The sequence below is a fragment of the Oryctolagus cuniculus genome, chromosome 18, assembly GCF_051225735.1.
Source record: "Oryctolagus cuniculus isolate XC-2025 breed Fujian yellow rabbit chromosome 18, ASM5122573v1, whole genome shotgun sequence".
NCBI lineage: Eukaryota > Metazoa > Chordata > Mammalia > Lagomorpha > Leporidae > Oryctolagus > Oryctolagus cuniculus.
In genome coordinates, this window is record NC_142884.1 from 70656783 (window position 1) to 70676738 (window position 19956).

General features: G+C 43.8%; 1 protein-coding gene and 1 long non-coding RNA gene across 13 annotated transcripts in view; one reads left to right on the forward strand and one right to left on the reverse strand.

Moving 5' to 3' along the window:
- Positions 1–19956, forward strand: part of WWOX (WW domain containing oxidoreductase) — a 1024395-nt gene that overhangs the window by 194634 nt on the left and 809805 nt on the right. The window lies entirely within an intron of this gene.
- Positions 9600–11831, reverse strand: LOC138846585 (uncharacterized). Its single transcript, XR_016225007.1, has 3 exons — positions 11655–11831; positions 10490–10646; positions 9600–10380 (listed from the first exon to the last, which is right to left on the reverse strand). It is a non-coding gene; the product is annotated as an uncharacterized LOC138846585 (long non-coding RNA).

Here is a 19956-nt window from a genome sequence, read left to right on the forward strand (position 1 = left end):
ACTTCTTCCCAAGTTTATTTTTGTGATGGAGTAATTTTGGTACTGTTAAATAGGACAGGAAATTCCATTAAGCTCGTTTGGGCTGCCCTTACCCTACAGTGTTTGGGAGCTTCCTACAGGAGCCAGATGGATTCAGACAGATCTCAGTGGTAGAGCTGAACATGTACTTGGTTCAGATACCTGATGAGGTATGCAGGGGTGGGTTAGAATGGTGAGGATTCCACTGTCCAGTCCGCAGGCCTGTGACCCAGCCAAGGCAGTCTTGTCCTAGAGCATTAGGGTATCCCAGAGCCTCGTGCAGACCTGGGCTGGTGGACACGCTTCTAGAGCTTCTTGCTCTGAAGCCATTCCTGCCTGCTCTGCCATTTTTTCTTTCTGACTCAGGCTTTGTCCCTCATGGATTTTGAAGTCAGCCTGGGACCAAATCTCCCCTTTTTGTTATTCTAGTTTTAAGGCTCCAAGCACCTGACCTCATATGTTTTTTGTTTTGTTTTTAAATTTATTTATTTGATAGAGACAGTGATAGGGGGTGGAGAGAAAGATCTTCCATCTGCTGGTTCAAATTCCAAATGGCCTGGGAAGGGGGGAGTGGTTAGGCTAAAGCTAGCAAGTACTTGGGCCATCTTCCATTGATTTCCTAAGTACATTAGCAGGGAACTAGATTAGAAGTGGAGCAGCTTGGACTTGAACTTGCACTCCTCTGGGATGCTGGCATTTTAGGTGACAGCTTAATCTGTTGTTCCACAGTGCCAGCCCCATCCTTGCCTATTAGAGCCGTTGGTTAAGTGAAGGACATAACAGGGACCTTAAGCCTGCCTTTAGAATGCTGTAAGAATGACAAAGCAAGAGGGCCATTGTAAATCACCCAGGAGCTGTGTGGTATACAGTAAGCAGGCTGTGGGCGTCAGTTATCTTTGCTGTCTCTCAACACTTGGCTGAAGTATATGCCCTTTTTTCCTTCCTTTATGTCTTCGCTCCTCTGCGATCTGTGGGTCGGTTGTTTTCCCCTCTAAGCACAAATTGGGCAGTCGAACGTTTTTCCCAGTCCTGTGTGGTGGGACAAATGTTCAGTAGGGCATAGAATGAAGAGCTTTGGTGCTGCCTGCTCCAGCCTGCTTCACTCAGTTCTGGCAGGACCTCATCCAAGCACAAAAAGACCTTTGTTTTCATTCACAACCTTTCTGAAATATGGTTTCACAGCCTTTTTCAGGTCCTTTTATGGTTAGCAGTTTGGTTCCTCATACAGCCCTGTCCTTGTGTCTTCTACTTCTCCATCCCTCTGTTGCTGAGCCCTGAGTGTGCCAATTCACTTTTCTCTTTGTCTGTGTCACTCAAATAAAATCTTAAATATTCCTGGTGCCTTAAGAGCTGATTTCCTGCGGTGGGTTCCTGACTGCCTGTCCAGTTTAATTTTCTCTGGACCTGACTCAGCACTCTCTGCCAAACTCAGTCCCATGGCTGGGGATGTGGAGACACTGAGACACACTCTCTGTCTGCAAGAACTTGGAATTATGTCCCATCAACTTGGAAGAATGTTCATGATCTGCCACTGCCTAGCACCCATCCACCTCTTCTGTTTCAACCTTGCTGACTTCTTCTTGTTCTATAAAATTCAGGTCTATTTTATGTGTGATACCCTTTTACCAAAACAAGTTCCCATTTAAGCATTCTCTAGGCGCCCTAACATAGATTTCCATTGTGTGTCCTTACCTTTGAGTATATGTCGTTCAATAAACTGTGAACTCTTTGAAGGAAAGCAGAGTCTAATATAGCTTCAGTCTCCACACAGAGCACGTGTGTGTGTTTTCAAGCACATACTGAATATTTTTCTATTGACTGATTGCATCAGTGAGTCACTAAATGAATGCATGAATAAATGAGCAAGGGAATGAGTGACAAGAATAAGATCTGGCCCAAAGGAGCTACTGGCTTTCTACATGGGGCTCGTGCGGGAAGGCTCTGTGACCTCCCTGGGCGGCCTCTCTCCAGTGTCTGAACTAGTCCTCGCCTGGGTCATACTCATCCTGGAGAGTTTCATAGGTATCCTGGGGGTTTTGTAGGGATGATGGGTAAAACCTGGAGGAAAGTCAGGAATGTCATGTTTCCTTGGCTTCTGTCACAACTAGTGGTGCATACTTTTATCTAGGTCTTGACCAAAGATGTATTACAGATCAAGTATTCTAGAACAGATAGAGTGGCAAGGATTAATGTACAAGTAATCAGAAATATGCAGATCCACTGGCTGAGAGGTCACTTTCTAGATTGGGTGTATTGGGCTGTTGGCCACTTGAAGAGCAGTGTGGAGGAACCACTGGTGATTCTATGCAGGATCTTAGAGGAGGTGGCATCATTATCCCCAGCACTGTTTATGTAATCAGACTAAGGCTGGTTATCAAAATTGAGCATGTGCAAAAATCTCATTTAGAACATGCCTCTCTGGGCTCTGCCCCCAGAGTCTTTATTCCAGAGCTTAGGGAGTGGGCCCTAAAGGATCTGTGATAATAGCGAGGTGCCAGAGGATCTTGATGATGCTGAGTTGGGTATCTCACTGGGCTAAGGACTTCACTAATTTCCACTTGTGAGCATTGACTCAAGAGGCAACATTCTTGGCATCTACAACTTTTTTGGTCATCATTTGTAGGATCATTTTCTGAGAGTGAAAAGCATCAAAGTTATTTTAGTAAAATGTTTTTGCTATCATTGCTTTGGAACCAGCTCTCTGAAGTGAGAAGATCAAAAGTAAGTTACGTTTATTGGGATAATTTGTTGTAGATATGAGCTCTGCTTCATATTTGGAAAATACATAAAACCCTGCTTTGAACTTACTTTGTTCAATCTACCTGTATTGTTCATTGTTTCCTGTGTAAATTGGATGTAACTGCTGCAGATGTCATTTTTGTGGTAATAATACTTTTCTACATTAAAAAAATCCTGAAATGAAAATGTAAGTTACTCTTATTATAGTAATCTCCCCTTGCCTTTTCGCATGGATCATTTGTTTGTGGACTGGTTATTTCAGGAAGGGCTCAAAGGTAATTTCATGGTTTATAGCATTTATATTGGCGCCTTTAATGAGCAAAACATATTGTTTTCTAATACATGAAACAAGAAATTCATATATATATATATATATACAATTTTCACTTCCTAATATTACATGTATATCAAGTTCAAGACATTGAGAACAACCACGTAAAGAAATTTCGCTTGCATACACAAGGGAAATATAAAAGTTTTGTAATGCAAAAAAAAAAAATGAAAATCAACATTTGCAAGCTTATGAGATGATTTTATTTTTAATGAATCCAAATGATGGCAGGGACTACTGTTGTGTTTGTGCATTGTACAGCAGTTCATATCTAAAAATACAGTAACATATGGCTCTGTTATTATTTAGTTTAGGAATTTATGCACCTAAAGGAGTTCCGCGAGCTTTGGGCCTCATTCAGGTGTTGCACACGGCAGCTCAGCAGGGTAGCTGGCATCGGGAGTCTCTCACCCCGATGATTAAGATTGGACCAGTTCGCTCCTTCTGGTGGTGGTGGTGATTAAACTCAAAAACTTTTTTGAGTATTTCCTAATGATTCTCTTCCCACTTTCTTATTTTGTTTTAAAAAGCCAAATAGACAAGCTCTTTTGGCCTAATAAAAATATGTTGTGGACAGGAATGGAGCACAAGCTTCATTTTCTAGGTCTGGAGTGAGGTAGCTTCTCTGGGTTCATTTAGTGTCCTGGGGAGTCGTTGACACCCACACACTCCCAATCACAAGGCCCTTCCCTCCCGTCCAGATTGTGTTTGTTTTACGGCTCTCGCACGGAGCATGCAGCTGTGTAAACCTGAGAACGGTTTCTGCACAGCTTTGATCTTTGCATGGATCAACAGTTGCCCTCAGTCCCTGAACCCTGTTCCATGGCCCCATATTTCTTGGATTTTTCCATTTTCTGTTCATTATAGCATTTCATAAGGAGGCTTCCAACAGTATCCCCCACGACTTTGGGTGGAGAATTTGGAAAAAAATAAGTCTTAAGTCTGTCATTTGTAGGACTGTATTAAGGAATGATTTCCATTAGATGCCAAAGAAAAAATGTGCCATTTAGTTTCCTCCTAAGAGTTCATCTGACAATTTCAAGTAGACTGCTAGAGTCTCATAATGTTGAACATACTATGGACTGAATAAATGTTTATTGAACAAATGCAACATATTTTTTCTTTTAACTCCTAAAAGTTCAGTCCTTTCAGTAACCCTGGCTGGTAACACTGTGGAAGATGGGCTCATGGCTGACAAAGTATGATATTATTTTCTAATCAATAAATTGGAGTCCGTGGAGATTTGTGCACAGGAAATAGAGAAATCATGACTGGCCTTGTAGTCTGCTAGGTGCAATTGTACCCTTGATTTATTTATTTATTTTTTATTTAATGAGCATAAATTTCCAAAGTACAGCTTATGGACCACAATAGCCTCCTCCCCCCCGTATCTTCCCTCCCACCCACAACGTTCCCCTCTCCCACTCCCTCTCCCCTTCCCCTTCACATCATGATTAATTTTCAATTATCTTTATATACAGAAGATCAATTTAGCATATGTTAAGTAAAGATTTCCACATTTTGCTCCCACACAGAAACACAAAGTGTAAAATACTATTTGAGTACTAGTTATAGCATTAATTAAACACCTAAGAGTAATTGTGTATTAATTACAGAGTTCAACCAATAGTTTTAAGTAGAATATAAAATGCATCTTTTGTATTGTTGTGGCTTCCCCCCCCTAACCTCCCTCCCTCCCGTGGCCCTCCCCTCACCCACTCCCTCTCCCATCCCGCCCTTCATCACATTTCATTTTCAATTACCTTCATATATTGAAGATCAACTTAGTATATACTAAGCAGGGATTTCAGCAGGTTGCACTCACACAACCGAACCAGGTATAGGGTATTGTTCGACTAGTGGTGTTGTTTTTGAGTTTCATAGTTAAACATATTAAGGACAGAGATCCTGTGTGGGGAGCATGAACCCAGTGACTCCCGTTGTTGATTTAACAATTGGCACTCTTATTTATGATGTCAGCAATCACCCGAGGCTCTTGCTATGAGCTGTCTAGGCTAAGGAAGCCCCTTGAGTTCAGCAACTCTGAATTTGTTTAGTCAAGGCCATATCACAGTGGAGGTTCCTTCCTCCCTTCAGAGAAAGGCGCCTCTCTCCTTGATGGCCTGATCCTTCTGCTGGGGTGTTGTTCACCAGGATCTTTCATTTAGATTGTTTTTTGTCACCGTGTCATGGCTTTCCATGCCTGCGAGACTCTCAGGGACCTTTTAGTCAGATCTGAATGTCCCAAGGGTTGATTCTGAGGCAGGAGTGCTGTTTTGGGCATTTGCCATTCTATGAGTCTGCTGTGTGTTCTGCTTCCCCCGCAGGATCATTCTCTCCCTTTTGATTCTATCTTTCATTATTTGCTTACACTGGTCTTATTTGTGTAATCTCTTTGACACTTACCCTATCTTTTTGATCAGTTGTGTATTTATATTTGTCACTTTACCAAGTGTGCTGGCATTGGTACCTGCCTCCCTGGTAAGGTTGAGTTGAAATCCCCTGGCACATTTCCAGTTCCACCATTGGAGGTAGGTCTGAGTGAGTATGTGCCGTCCTATATATCTCCTCCCTCTCTTATTCCCACTCCCATGTTCCACAGAGATCAATTTTCTGTTAATTTTTAAACGCTTAAGAATGGTTGTGCATTGATTGCAGAGTTCAACCAGTGGTCTTGTGTAGAGCAAATCGAGCAACAACAACAACAACAACAAAAATACTAAAGGAACAAAATAGTAAGTTGTTCCTCAATAGTCTAGCCAAGGGCTGCTCATGTCATTGTCTCTCATAGTGTCCATTTCACTTCAGTGGGTATCATTTTAGGTGCTCGTTTAGTTGCCATCGATCTGGGAGAACATGTGATATTTATCTCTTTTGGACTGGCTTATTTCACTCAGCATGATGTTTTCCAGCTTCCTCCATTTTGTTGTAAATGCCCGGATTTCATTGTTTTTTACTGCTGTATAGTGTTCCATAGAGTACGTATCCCATAGTTTCTTTATCCAGTCATCCGTTGATGGACATTTAGGTTGATTCCATGTCTTAGCTATTGTGAATTGAGCTGCAACAAATATTGAGGTGCAAATGGCTTTTTTCACCCCTTTAATTCCATTTGGGTATATTCTAAGGAGTGGGATGGTTGGGTCCTCTGGTAGTGCTATATTCAGGTTTCTGAGGACTCTCCAGACTGTCTTCCATAGTGGCTTTACCAGTTTGCATTCCCACCAACAGTGGATTAGTGTCCCCTTTTCTCCACATCCTCGCCAGCATCTGTTGTTGGTTGATTTCTGTATGTAAGCCAATCTAACCGGAGTGAGGTGGTATCTCATTGTGGTTTTGATCTGCATTTCCCTGATGGCTAGGGATCCTGAGCATTTTTTCATGTGTCTGTTGGCCATTTGGATTTCCTCTTTTGAAAAATGTCTGTTAAGGTCCTTGGCCCATTTTTTTATTGGGTTGTTTGTTTTGATTCTGTGGTATTTTTTGATCATTGTGTAGATTGTAGTTGTTAATCCTTTATCTGTTGTGTGGTTTGCGAATAATGTCTCCCATTCTGTTGGTTGCCTCTTTGCTTTCCTGACTGTTTCTTTTGCTGTTAAGAAACTCTTCAATTTGAGGTAATCGCATTTGTTTATTTTATCTTTGATTACCTGTGCCTGTGGGGTCTTCTTCAGGAATTCTTCACCTATTCCGATATCTTGAAGGGTTTCCCCTATGCTCTCAATTAGTTTCATGGTGTCTTGGCGCATCTCTAGTTCTTTGATCCATGTTGAGTGGATTTTTGTATAAGGTGTAAGGTAGGGGTCTTGCTTCATACTGCGACATGTGGACATCCATTTTTCCCAGCACCATTTGTTGAAGAGGCTGTCCTTGTTCCAGGGGTTGGTTTTAGGTCCTTTGTTGAATATGAGTTGGTTATAGATGTTTGGATTGATCTCCGGTGTTTCTATTCTGTTCTATTGGTCTATCCATCTGTTTTTGGCAATTGTACCCTTGATTTAAAAGCCTTAAACACGCTGCAAGGAAGCTGTGCGGAGGTTTTCTGCTAGGAGGTGTATTTCCATGTCTGGTAATCTTGAATGACTTATAGAACCAAGCCAAAACATTTTTGCAAGTTCTAGGCTACAAAGTGAGAAGCGGTCTTCAGACAAAAATAACGACACAGAGGCCACATGTGGTGGAATGGATGAGACTTGAGGTTTCTAGGTTCACAAAGGCTTGAGTTTGCATTTTGACTTTGACCCCTACTGATGGTGTGATCTGAGCAGTTGTCTTAATCTTTAGGAATCTGTTTTCCCGCCTATAAAATGGGATTTATAATAGTCTGTACTTCCCAGACTGGGAGAATTAAGCCAGACAATTCATGTAAATTGTTTGACTCTGTCCCTGGGAGCATGTATTAAGCAGCCAGTAAATATTAGCTTCCATTTTCTTATTTTATGTCTTTATTCTACCCCTTCTCCTCCTTCTCTGCCCCTCCCCCATGTCTTTTTCTGATAAAAGTTTACAGCAGAAAAGATGAAGTGCCTGTAGCCACCATTCTGGTCTGACAGGAGCTGAGGAGAGATGGGAGGTATTCCTAGTTAGATTAAGTGGTGGGGCCAGCGCTGTGGCGTAGCAGGTAACGCTGCTGCCTCCAGTGCTGGCATCCCATGTGGGCGCTGGTTCGAGTCCCAGCTGCTCCACTTCCAATTTGGCTCTCTGCTGTGGCCTGGAAAAGCAGTAGAAGATGGCCCAAGCCCTTGGGCCCCTGCAGCCACATGGGAGACCCAGAAGAAGCTCCTGGCTTTGAATCAGTGCAGCTCCAGCTGTTACGGCCATTTGGGGAGTGAACCAGCAGATGGAAGAACTCTCTCTGCCTCTCCTTTTCTCTGTGTGTAACTCTGACTTTCCAATAAATAAATCTTCAAAAAAAAAAAAAATTAAGTGGTCTCCAGGATTTGGGGTAAAATCAAGATCTCATCTATTTCTGAAGAACCCCCAACAGAGTAACTCCCAGAAAGTCTCTTAGCTGGTGGATTTTGAATGCCAGGGTAAAGTTGTTATTCACTGGCCCCTTCTTGCTGTGTAAATTCTTTGTCCCACTGTGCATGGTCCTTTCTCACCCTCAGAGTCTTTGGTGTTTCCTTGTTTTTGAGGACTTGACTATAGTGAGCCCTGATTGCCTGCATTTCCTAATAAAAACAACCCAGAAGAATAAAAATTGGACCTCAAAGTACAAACAGACACACTGAATCAGCTTATGATGTTGTCCTAGTTTCTTCTACATCTGTTGAGCTGTCTGTGGAAATCCCATTTCTTATCAGGCATGTCATCAAGGTTGAGATGTTAAAGACTTGGGCTAAGATGTAGGTCAAATTGTCTATACTACTATGTGTCAAGAAAGGGCAGGAGCCATCTCTTCGAGTCCAAGAGATGTTTGAGTCTAAAAGGTTGGCCATGGTGTTGGTTTGTCTGTAATGTTGCCTATAAAGAAAGCTTCGAGAAATACAGATAGTCATTTTACTGATAGTGCACAGTGCTTAAAACAGAGAAACTGAGTGGAAATTTGCAAAAAACTTTGCCTTTTTTTTCATTAGTAATTATAAAGTCTGTTAAATTTTGTTTTTCTTTTAAAAAGTAAATCTAGAAAGTGTTTACATTTAGGAATGCTTGCCTGAGTAGTCTCAATTCCTCCCTCTCTCTTCCTCCCTGATCACTAAATAGTTCTTCCTGCAGTGTCATTACTAATGGTTCTACATTTTGGGAAATAATTCATTACTTTATAATTTCATTTCAGTAATCATCTGTAGCTATGCCATACATTTTCATCCTTTACTATCAAGATAATTTTTTTTTCTCCTGTCACTGTAATACAGTGATTGGAAACAGTTTTTAGAAGTTATCCCTGTTTGGGACAGCACTGGAATACAATGATTGGAAACAGTTTTTAGAAGTTAACCCTGTTTGGGACAGCTCTTAGCTATCTGTCCTTTACCCCAGCACACAACACGTTGGGCCTCAGTGTTTTTACAGCAGAGACCCTTTACTGCATAGGTTTAAATTTTTCCAACTGCCCAGAAAAATACAGTAAGTGAGGATAAAATGAGTGTGCTGGGGTTCATTGTGTGAATGGGAAAAGGAGGATGTTTATTTGAAGTCTGTGGCTATGAGGAAATAATTTCCAAAGAATGAAGATGGGCGATAAAGCCAGTTGCTCAGAGATCCTGACCCTCGTGATGCTCGCGTGAGTCAGGGCAAGGCCAGTCAAGGCCCGTGTACAGTGTAGGGCAGAGAGCTCTGCCTGGGGTCCATCAAATGCCCTCATCGGCTGTCGACTTCCTGTAGTTGGGCAACGTCTCTGAATCCATCTGAGCTTCCGTTTCCTCACCTGTCAGAGAAAGGCGTGGTTCCCAGGGCTGTTCTGACGGGGGATCTCGACAGACCCCTTTACAGCAGTACTAACTGGGGTAACTATAATTTTACCCTCTTTGTCCTCGTGGGGCTTCTTAGTAAGGCATTCTGTAAAAAATTGCTTTTTAAAAAACTTTATTAAGACACTTAAATTTTGAAAACAGCAGTTCTTTAATCTTCTTCATTGTAAACATTGTTAAGCATATACAAAATCTGAATACTATTGAAGTAGCTCAGTGAGCAGCCAACCATATTCCCAGTACCTAAGATTCAGTAATTGCAATTGTTGTGTTCCCCCACCCCCAGCTCCTTGCCCCTCTCACCTATCCTACCGTGCATGTAAGTTGCACTGACAAACTTTACCCTTAAGTACTTAGGCAGGCTTCTCCTAAGACTAAAGGCATTGCTACGCATGGCCTTATTTATCACCATACTAACATCTATGGCATTGACAATGATTTAATATTGTTAAATCATATCTACCGTGTACTCAGGTTTACTTAGTTGTCCCCACATGACCTTTGATAGCTTTTTGTTTCCAGTCAGGTGCAGTCAAGGCTCACATATACCATTTGATATCATATTTCATTAGTTTCTTTCCAGTTGAGTTTTCCAGGAGTCAGGGTCAGAGGGAAGGCTCCCTTCTTTAGACGGTTGATTTCTTTTCTCTGCTTGTAGGCTTTCCTTTAATTTTCAATACTTTTCTGTTATCTAGAAAAACTTAATTTGCTGTGCATTTTGTTGAACCTTTACTTACATGTTTTGACTTAGAGTACAGCTAAGAAGTTGAAGTTTCCTTTGATCAAACTTGGAAGAAGAGGTGACAGTCTCTTAATTAGGCATGTAGGAGTGCACTGTGTTTCTGTTGGGCAAAATAAAGCTCCCCAGGATTCTCAGTACTGCAACCCAGAAGACAAAATAGTGTGGGGAGAAAGATTGAAAGCTCAGATGCAGCAGGAATCCCTCCAGGACCCCTGGCTGTTGCCCATGAGAAGAGTCAAAAAGTACCTGAACACCAGGGGCCAGGGCCCTGTCTCTGCTCATCACTGAGGGCTCCTTGGGAGGACGTGGGCCCATGATGGTAGACACCTTTCCCAGCCTCTTGAATGCCATGCTTTATGTCACAGCTGAGCCTTTCTCTTCTCTTCCTGGTTGGTTGGAATTGCTGTGGATTAGATCACAGAGAGGGAGCTGATATGCCCACAAGTTTGGCTAAGTACATCAAAGTAACTTAGTCTAGAATTAGATGAAGTTTGGAGTTTGTGTTCATCTTGCCAGGGTCATGAAGTTTGACAGGCAAGCAGAGTGTCACTTATGAAAGTTTTAGGATTGGCTCTCAGATCCCAGTCTTTGCCCCTACCTCCCTGCCTCACCTTGTCAGCCTTAGGTTGTCCCAGCTCAGGGACAGGCCTTAGCTTTTGGTGTGATTTCCATTGAACGAGAGTGAGAAGCTGTTCCTCTGCCTCAAGAGACTTGGCCTCCTGGCAGACATATTTCCCTTTGCCCACAAAATGATGTAACACAAAAGAAAACAAACTAAGATTCATATACAAATTGAGAAATTTCATATGAAAATGTAACTTTCCCAGCAGACTGGCAACTTAGAGGAGGAGGTAACCAGGGGCTTGAATTCTAATTTGTTGTGACGTCTACCCCTCCTTACTGTCCTCTGGTATAGCTTTATTCATTGGTGCTTCTTGCCTGGATACCATAGGCATTTGAGTTTGCTATTTGATATACCTCTGGTCTTACAGAGGTTTAGCTGTTACCTGGTTTGTTAGCTTCCACGTGTTGTGATGTTGCCCTTCCCTTGGCCCCATTCTTGGTCCCAGCCTTTTGCGCTGGCTTGATGCCATCGAAAGCTTCTTGAAGACCTGCGTGTTTTATGTACTGTGAGCACCCACATCCACCCAAGACCAGGTCCAGAACATCACCAGCTCCTTGCTCAGTGGCTTCCAGGAGAACTGGGTTTTGAGAGAGATTTTGAGCACCTGCTTTTCCCTTTATAGCTGGGCACCACACAGCCTGAGGAAGCATGGGATTTGGTTTTTTATGCACTCCCTGGCCTTGCCTTCACTTTCTTCCCCTTCTTTCTTTTTCCCCCTTCCTTTCTTGCCAGTTAAAACATATTGCACAGAGCGGTTATTAAATCCACCCACTTGCCTTGTCCCACCTGGGAATGCTAACTTCTGTGTCTTCGGCTGTCATGGATCTTCAGGACCCCAAGCTGCATAAGTCAGAGCTGCTGCTGCCAAGCTGATTTGTATCAGGTCAGGACTTTGGAGCTAGATTGAAATCACTGACGCCTTTTCCTTTTCCTCCCCTTTCTGTGGGAGTGAGTTCCTAGGGGAGTGCAGGGGCCTCCCTTGCCAGGGAGAACCTATTAATAGCCAGTGAGAAGGGCATGTGCATTCCTCTGTTGTGCCGGCCTCCTTGCAGAGTAGCCAGCAGGAAACAGCCCTGCAGCCTCCAGGGAAGTCTCTGGGCTACTTTGGGGTCAGATGAACCTCCCAGAACAAGTCAGATAAAGTGGAGGAAGACATTGTGGAGGTCCCTGAATGATTGCAGGAATATTGAGATTTTTTTTCCCAAAAAAATCCCCTGTGGAATAAAAAGCTGAATTCCCATGAACTGATGAAGAGTCATTGGCTCACTCATGTCCCAGTCTTTTTGAAACTAAACGAATCTTTGGGCTTCCAGGGAGCGCTTTGTTTTCTTTGTCTTTTATGCGATGAAAATCCTCTCTCCTGTTTGGGGTAACTATACAATGGCAGAATGTCATACACCCACCATTTGGCTGTCTTGGGTACCAGACCTAGATTAAAAAGTGAGTTCTGGAGTGCCGATGGTTCAAGTTAGTTTGAAATGAGAAATTGCCAGTGACCTGAAACCCCTCATTATTAACCTTGTGGCACAACATTGCCATCACTGGTAGTCAGCTCTCATTTTTTCTTTTTTTTTTCCCCCCAGTTGGAAGAAAGGTTCATTGATGAAAGTTGGCACAGTTCTTTGTGTTTAAGTTAAGTGGTCAGACCACCAAGAAGAATGACTTTGCTTTGATTGGGAACAGGTCCTGTTACAGATGTCCCTCACGTGGCAGCCCCCTGCTGTTCACGTACCGCCCGTCTGGTGCGTGCTGTGTCTATATATAGATGCTGGCCCACAGAGACTGTATGCAGAAGCGTCTGTGTTACCTCCTAAGTCTTCCACAGGAATCGCCTTTGAGTAACTTAGGTTTTTGAAGCTAAAGTATGGACATAATGAATGAATGGCTTCTCTTTTCTTCCTTCATCCCCAAATGGCACAAATGACAAAGAGGGATTTGGAGGAATGTATTGCAGGATGATAATATCCATAACCTCTCTGGACATTTTATGGTGAAAGATTCTGGAGGATGAATGCAGCCCTTCCCAGATGTGGCTCCCCCTGTTGCTCCATGTTAGCTCGCCAGGGGGTCAGGGTTCTGCAGAACATTTTCTTTCCCATGTGACAATAGCTATTTCAGAATCGTGCCTGGTGGCATCTGCAGAAGCCCCCAGAGTTACATGAGAGTTCATCTGGGCACCCTTCCCGAAGGCAGGCCCCCTGTGTAATCTCAACTATCCATTCTATTTATAATGTTGTTCCAGTGTGCTGGGCTTTCTTCTATTTGTGACCAGAAGGGGACATTGCTTTTTCCAGATCAAAGAGTTGAGAAAGTGACTTCCCACAGTACCCAGTGAGCCACTTTCCTTTGTACGATTTCCAGTGAGGTCTACTTTTTCCTACAATTCCTAGTGGGCCCCACTCCTTCCCACAGTTCCTGGTGAGCCCCACGTGAGTGGCTTGTCTATAGAAGCCCTCTTTCTTCTTCACTTTAGGTTTCCAAGTATTGCCTCTGATGGCTCATTTTTTTTTTATTTTTAAAAAGTTAGTTATGTTTTATTTTAAGGCAGCTAGAAGACTTAGAGTGACACATAGAGATAGCTCTTCCATCCATTGGTTCACTCCATAAATGGTTGCAGCAGCCCCAACAGCTGAAGCCAGGGGCCAACAATTCATTCTTGCTCTCCCACATACGTGGCAGAGATCCAAGAACTAAGCTATTAACTGCTGCCTCCTAAGGTATGCATTAGCAGGAAGCTGGATTGGAAACAGGAGCCAGTCTTCAAAACCAGGTACTCCAGTATAGGACACAGACACCCAAATGGTGTCTTTACCACTGTGTCAAACGTCTACCGCTGATGACTTATTTCTAACTTCCTGACGTGTTTTTCTTGTGATACCTCTCTGTCATACATTGGTCAGATCATGGTATACTCCATCTGTCCATTCTTGATTCATCCGCACTCCCTCCCTCCATCACTGTCCCTTGGTTACTAACACAGTGCCTGGTGTTGAATAAATACTTGCTGAACAAGTGAATGGAATACTCTGGTAAGCTGAATAAAGGCCCCCAGAGATACCTAGGTCCTCAGCCCTGGTGCCTGTGAGCTGTTTTTTGTTACCCTACATGACAAAAGGATTGTGCAGATACAATCATGGTGCCTGTGAGCTGTTTTTTGTTACCCTACATGACAAAAGGATTGTGCAGATACAATCAAGGTAAAGCTCTTGAAATGGGGGGATTTTTGTAGACTATCCAGGTGGGCTGTAAGTACCATCACAAGTGCTTACAAACAGAAGGGAATATGACAATCAAAGAGGAAGGCCATGTGGTGGTATAAGCAGAGGGAGAAAATGTAGGACAGCTATAAACCAAGGAAGTGGCAGCTTCTGGAAGCTGAAAGGGATGAGGCGTTCCTTCTCCCTGGAGTGTTCACAAGGAGCCTTTCCTGTCACCTCCTTGATTGTAGCTCAGGCGAGTCATTTTATTTTCTTGACATCGAGCACTGTGAGAAAATAAATGTCGCTGTTGGGAGCTCTTGGTTTGTGGTTGTTGCGGCGTCAGTTGGTAGCTAACACAAGCTAATGCGAGCAATGAGACCAGAGGCAGGCCGGGTCTCCTCTTGCTGCTGGGCCCTTATCACTTCTTTCCTTTTTTTTTTTTTTTTTTTTTTTTTTGACAGGCAGAGTGGACAGTGAGAGAGAGACAGAGAGGAAGGTCTTCCTTTGCCGTTGGTTCACCCTCCAATGGCCGCTGCAGGCGGCGCGCTGCGGCCGGCGCACCACGCTGATCCGATGGCAGGAGCCAGGTACTTATCCTGGTCTCCCATGGGATGCAGGGCCCAAGCACTTGGGCCATCCTCCACTGCACTCCATGGCCATAGCAGAGAGCTGGCCTGGAAGAGGGGCAACCGGGACAGAATCTGGCGCCCTGACTGGGACTAGAACCTGGTGTGCTGGCGCCGCTAGGCGGAGGATTAGCCTAGTGAGCCACGGCGCCGGCCTATCACTTCTTTCTGTGGGAGAGTTTGCTGTTTGCTTTCTTTCTTGGTTTCCTTTACCTTCTTTTACTGAACAGATAATGATTTAATGTCTATCAGGGGTCTTCAGAAAACTCATGGAAAATTTATATTATCAGAAAAACTGTGCTTAAAACGTTTTTTGCACCAAACGAAGGTTACCTTTTAAGGCTATTTTGAGGTACCTTCATATAATGTTATTGGTTGTGTCTCTTTCCCCCACTTTGTAACCATCTGAGCATAATTTTGGTGCTGGCCAAGCTTGCTGACCGTAGACTTCAGAAGCAAGCTCAGATCCCACGTGTGATGCCGGGGTTGTAGCGGCTGATGGAAGCAGGGAGTTCCCCTTAGATCAACTAGCACTTGATTTAGACTTCCACTTTGACCGTGAGTTTTTTTCTCATTGCAAGAGCTTTGGAAAGACGCCCTCGAGTTTAGGAGCCAAAACCTATGATGCCATCCTTGACTATGACTGCCTCAGTCTCTAGTCTGAGCCTTAGCCTGTGGCTGCTTTGCTCCCAGGTATCACATCTCTCAGGTGAAAAACAGGCGGAAGAAGAGGGCAAGAGGCCCAACTTAACTGATGAATTCCTCCAGCATGTCAACAGCCAGAATCATGTCCCGTGGCTGTCACAGGTATAGAGGAGTGTGGAGAGAAGTGGTGATTTTTGGTTTGTTTTAATGTTCATCTATTTACTTTTAAGGCACTTACAGAGCGTGAGAGAAGGGGAGAGGGACTGATTTTCCACCTGCTGGATCACTTCCAAAGTGGCCACAGCATCAAGGGCTGGGCCAGGCCAAAGCCTGGAGCCTGGGACTTAATCCAGGTCTCCCATGTAGGTGCAGAGGCCCAAGCATGTGGGCAACCTTCAAGGTGTTTTAGCAGGGAGCTGGATCGGAAATGGAGCAGTTGGGACACAAACCAGCACCTATATGGGATGCTGGCACCACAGGTGACAGCTTAACCAGCTGCCCCACAACACCAACCCCAATAGAGGTGGTGTTTTGGTCCTGGGTAAGTAGTTACCCCAAGTTAAACTGGGGTGCTATTACTAAAGAGGAAGGTGAAATAATATGAAGTGGGCATCCAGTGGTGCTGGCCTCCATGCTGATGAATTCTGCCTGTGGAATCAAGCAGATATCCTGGGTTGGATTCTTCTCTCTAAGACTTGAACCGTGACATGGTACTTAAACATTTTCTGTATAAGTGATCTCCCCTTTAAAATGGGGGTAATGATTGGATCTATGGTAGGATTGCTGAAAGAATTAAATTAGATGATATGCATGAAATGCTTAGAACAAAATGTGGCCATTAGTAAGCACCCATCTACTGTCACTGCTATGATTGTCATAGGTTACTGTCATCATCTTCCCAACTTCTCCCTTGCCTCTTCCTTTTCCATCATCACAGCTATCTAATCATCCATAAACCTGCAAGCATTTCCTGCTAACACATATCCAAAAGTAATACAGCAGTATTCACGAGAGCACTCATTTAAATGTGCTTCCTTCCACCTGTAACTTTCCTTAAACACTACATAGGACCCAATGAATTTTTACCTCCGTAGTTTATGACTTTTCTGGAGGCATATCCTGCTGAGCTTTGTCTTACACTGCCTAGCACATACTTGGTATGTGCACCTACACAGCTTCTAGCACACACAATTTTGGGTGATCAGATGAATTAATATCTGACTAACAAAGATGTAGTTTTTATACCTCTTGTAGAACAAATGTGTTGATTTCTGAGAATGAGGTGAAATCACATGGATGACTTTGTCTATAAAAAGGGCTTTCTATTACAGCTGATTATTAGATCCACAACTTAACTGATTCGGGCTGTCACTTGATACTGTAGCCCTCATTTCCACTCGAAGTGTTCATAAAGCGTATGTCATGTGCTGGTCACGGTGGAAAACATGTGCATTCTATCAGCACATTTGTCTATTTGGGATTGTTGATTGACATGCCCAAAACCTGTACCTGGATCTTGGCTTCCAGCAGGGGGGTTTTAGCTGTTGAGAAATGAATTTTTCTCATCCTTGGATACTGTAACCCACTTTTACCTCTCTCTGATGTTTTAGCCCCTTGAGAGAATCCAGATAAATTCTGGGAGAGTAAGTGTGGTCATTTGGTAGACCTGTTCAGCCACTGAGTGAGACTCCAGCATCTCCTATCAGAGTGCTTGGGTTTGAGTCGTGACTCAGCTGACCATTCTATCTTGCTGCTAATGTGTTCTTGGTGGGCAGCAAATGATGGCTCAGGTTCTTGGGACTCACCTGGGAGATTGGGGTTGAGTTCTGGGCTCCTCGCTTCAGCCTGGCTCAGCCATGGCTATGCAGGACATTTGGGGAATAAGCCAGTGGAAGGGAGATCACTATCTCTCTCTGCCTTTCAAATAAATGCAATAGATGAAATCATAAAAAGTTTTTGAATAATGGCCCTCGCTAGTGGAAACTGTGAGTTAGCTCTGATGGCAGGGAGCAGAACCTCTGCTGTTAGACAAGGGCCAGGACTGACGGTGGTATGAATGCTCAGGAAGCCACCAAGAAATGCACATTGAATGCAGGAGTCAGCTGCTTGCATTGCTTCAGGGAGGATTTCAAAGTCTTAGGACCTAGAAGTCTGCTTAATTTGTGGCTTGGAAGCAGACTCCCAGAATATGTGGGGAACAGATATGAGACTAGTGAAACATTCCAGACATCCTGAGGGTTAAAAAGCAGAGGGTAGGGTATGGTTTGAGCAATTTCTGGCAGTTTTGTAGGCATTTATTATGTCTTGGTGGCAACGTGTGGTTGGGGTGGTTGTTTTGCTGTTGCTCATGTTCCCTGTACATCTTAAGCTAAGATTTTTTTTTTTTGTAATACATGGTCCAATGTGTATAAACAAATTCCTTTCTTGATCTTCTAAGCAATGAATACTTAACAGATAAAAGCTTGGAGAATTCAGTTCCTACCACAAGCTCAGGAAGGGAGGATTTATAACTGAAAGGGAGACAGAAGGCATGCCCAGAGGTACTCAAACTGTCACTTCTTTCACCCCCAGGAGCACAGAGCAGACACTGAGATTCCTTTGCAGTTGTTGGGATTTTCAGCTGTTTGCCCTTCCTGGGGAGATGGGTATTAACTGTTTCATGACGGGCAGTGCTGAGTGAAGAACCAGTGTTAACCCTGCACATGCAAGGGGATTGCAAAATGTTCGTGGAAATGGTAACAAAAAATAGATTGGTTTTGGAAAAAAATGAAAAATCCATGCATATGAGGGATGTGCAAAAGTACATGTAAAGTACAAGTTGTGAAAAAAGTTGGGCATGCGTTTCAGAATCTTTTTTTGCTAACATAATCTTTTACTTCGCTTTCTTCACGAATGTTGTGAAGCACCCTCGTATGTGGACAGAAGGGTCGGTGAGGAGGTCTAGAGAATGCAGCCCATACTTAATTACTGCGGCTATGTCTGTAAGAGGGCTAGAGCATGGGAGAAGAAAAGGGTCCTGGAGCCAAGGGAGGGCTTGAATCTCGTTCATGATGCTTCACTGTTGTTGAAGGAGAAAATAGAAAAATTTTTAAAAAGTAGCCCGGGAGTATTAGTTTTCAATGGCTGCCATAGCAATTATCTGAAATGTAGTGACTTAGAGCAACACAGATTTATTTTCTTGGCGTTTTAGAGGTCAAAAGTCCAACACAGATCTCACTGGGCTCTAATCAAGGTGTGGGCAGCAATGTGTTCTTCTGGAGGCTCTAGGGGGCTACTCCATTTCCTTGGTAAAATTTTCCAATTTCTAGAGCCAGCCTGTACTCCTTGGCCCATGGCCCCTCCCTCAGTCTTCAAGCCAACAACATTGAGCCAAGTCCTTCTCACATAGCCATGTCTATGGTTGTTTCTCTTCTGTTTCCCATACCCACGTTTATAGACCCTTGTGATGACATTGAGCCTAACAAAATATCAAAGACAGTCTTATTGAAAGTCAGCTCATCAGCAGCCCTGATTCCTTCTGCAACCTTAACTCATGTAACCTCACATATTCACAGATTCTGTGTGTACTTAATTTCTGTTTTATTTACTTAAGAGGCAGATGAGGAGACAGAGAAGGTGAGATATCTCCCATCTGCTGGTTCTCTCCCCAGAAAGCACAAGACAGGGTGGGCCAGGCTTAAGCCAAGTTTCTAGAACTCAGTCTAAGGCTCACACATGGGTGGGAGTGGCAGGGACCTGTGTGTTTGGAGCTATTACCTGATGCCACCCAGGGTATACATTAGCAGGAAGTTAGAAGAGAAGCTGGGACTGGTAAGGTTTCTCTTGGTAAGAGCAACACACATATGGGTGTGCACATACACATACATCTTTGAACACTTTTTTTTTTTTTTTTTTTAGATTTCTTTTTTGACAGGTAGAGTTATAGGCAGTGAGAGAGAGAGACAGAGAGAAAGGTCTTCCTTCCGTTGGTTCACCCAAATAGCTGCTACGGCTGGCGCTGCGCTGATCTGAAGCCAGGAGCCAAGTGCTTCTTCCTGGTCTCCCATGCAGGTGCAGGAGCCCAAGCACTTGGGCCATCCTCCACTGCCTTCCTGGACCACAGCAGAGAGCTGGACTGCAAGAGGAACAGCCGGGACTAGAACCCAGTGCCCATATGGGATGCTGGCGCTGCAGGTGGTGGATTAGCCAAGTGAGCGATGGCGTCGGCCCCCTGAACACTTTTCAAAGACATGAAATACTGCCTCACGTTTGGCTTTAAGTACTGTTTACAACCCCCCCTCCCCCAACACACACACACACTCACAGTGCTGGCATCCCATATGAGTGCCAGTTTGGGTCCTAGCTCCTCTGCTTCCAATCCCGCTCCCTGCCAATGCAGGGAAAGCAGCAGAACATGGCCCAAGTCCTTGAGTCCCTGCACCCATGTGGGAGGCTGGAAAGAAGCTCCTGGCTTCAGATCAGCTGAGCTCTGGCTGTTGAGGTTATTTGGAGAGTGAACAAGCAGATGGAAGATCTGTCTCTCTACTCGATCTCTTTGTAACTCTTTCAAATAAATAAATAAGTCTTTAAAAAAAATAGAGTAGAAGCTAAGACAGTTGCCATAGTTGCACCATCTGA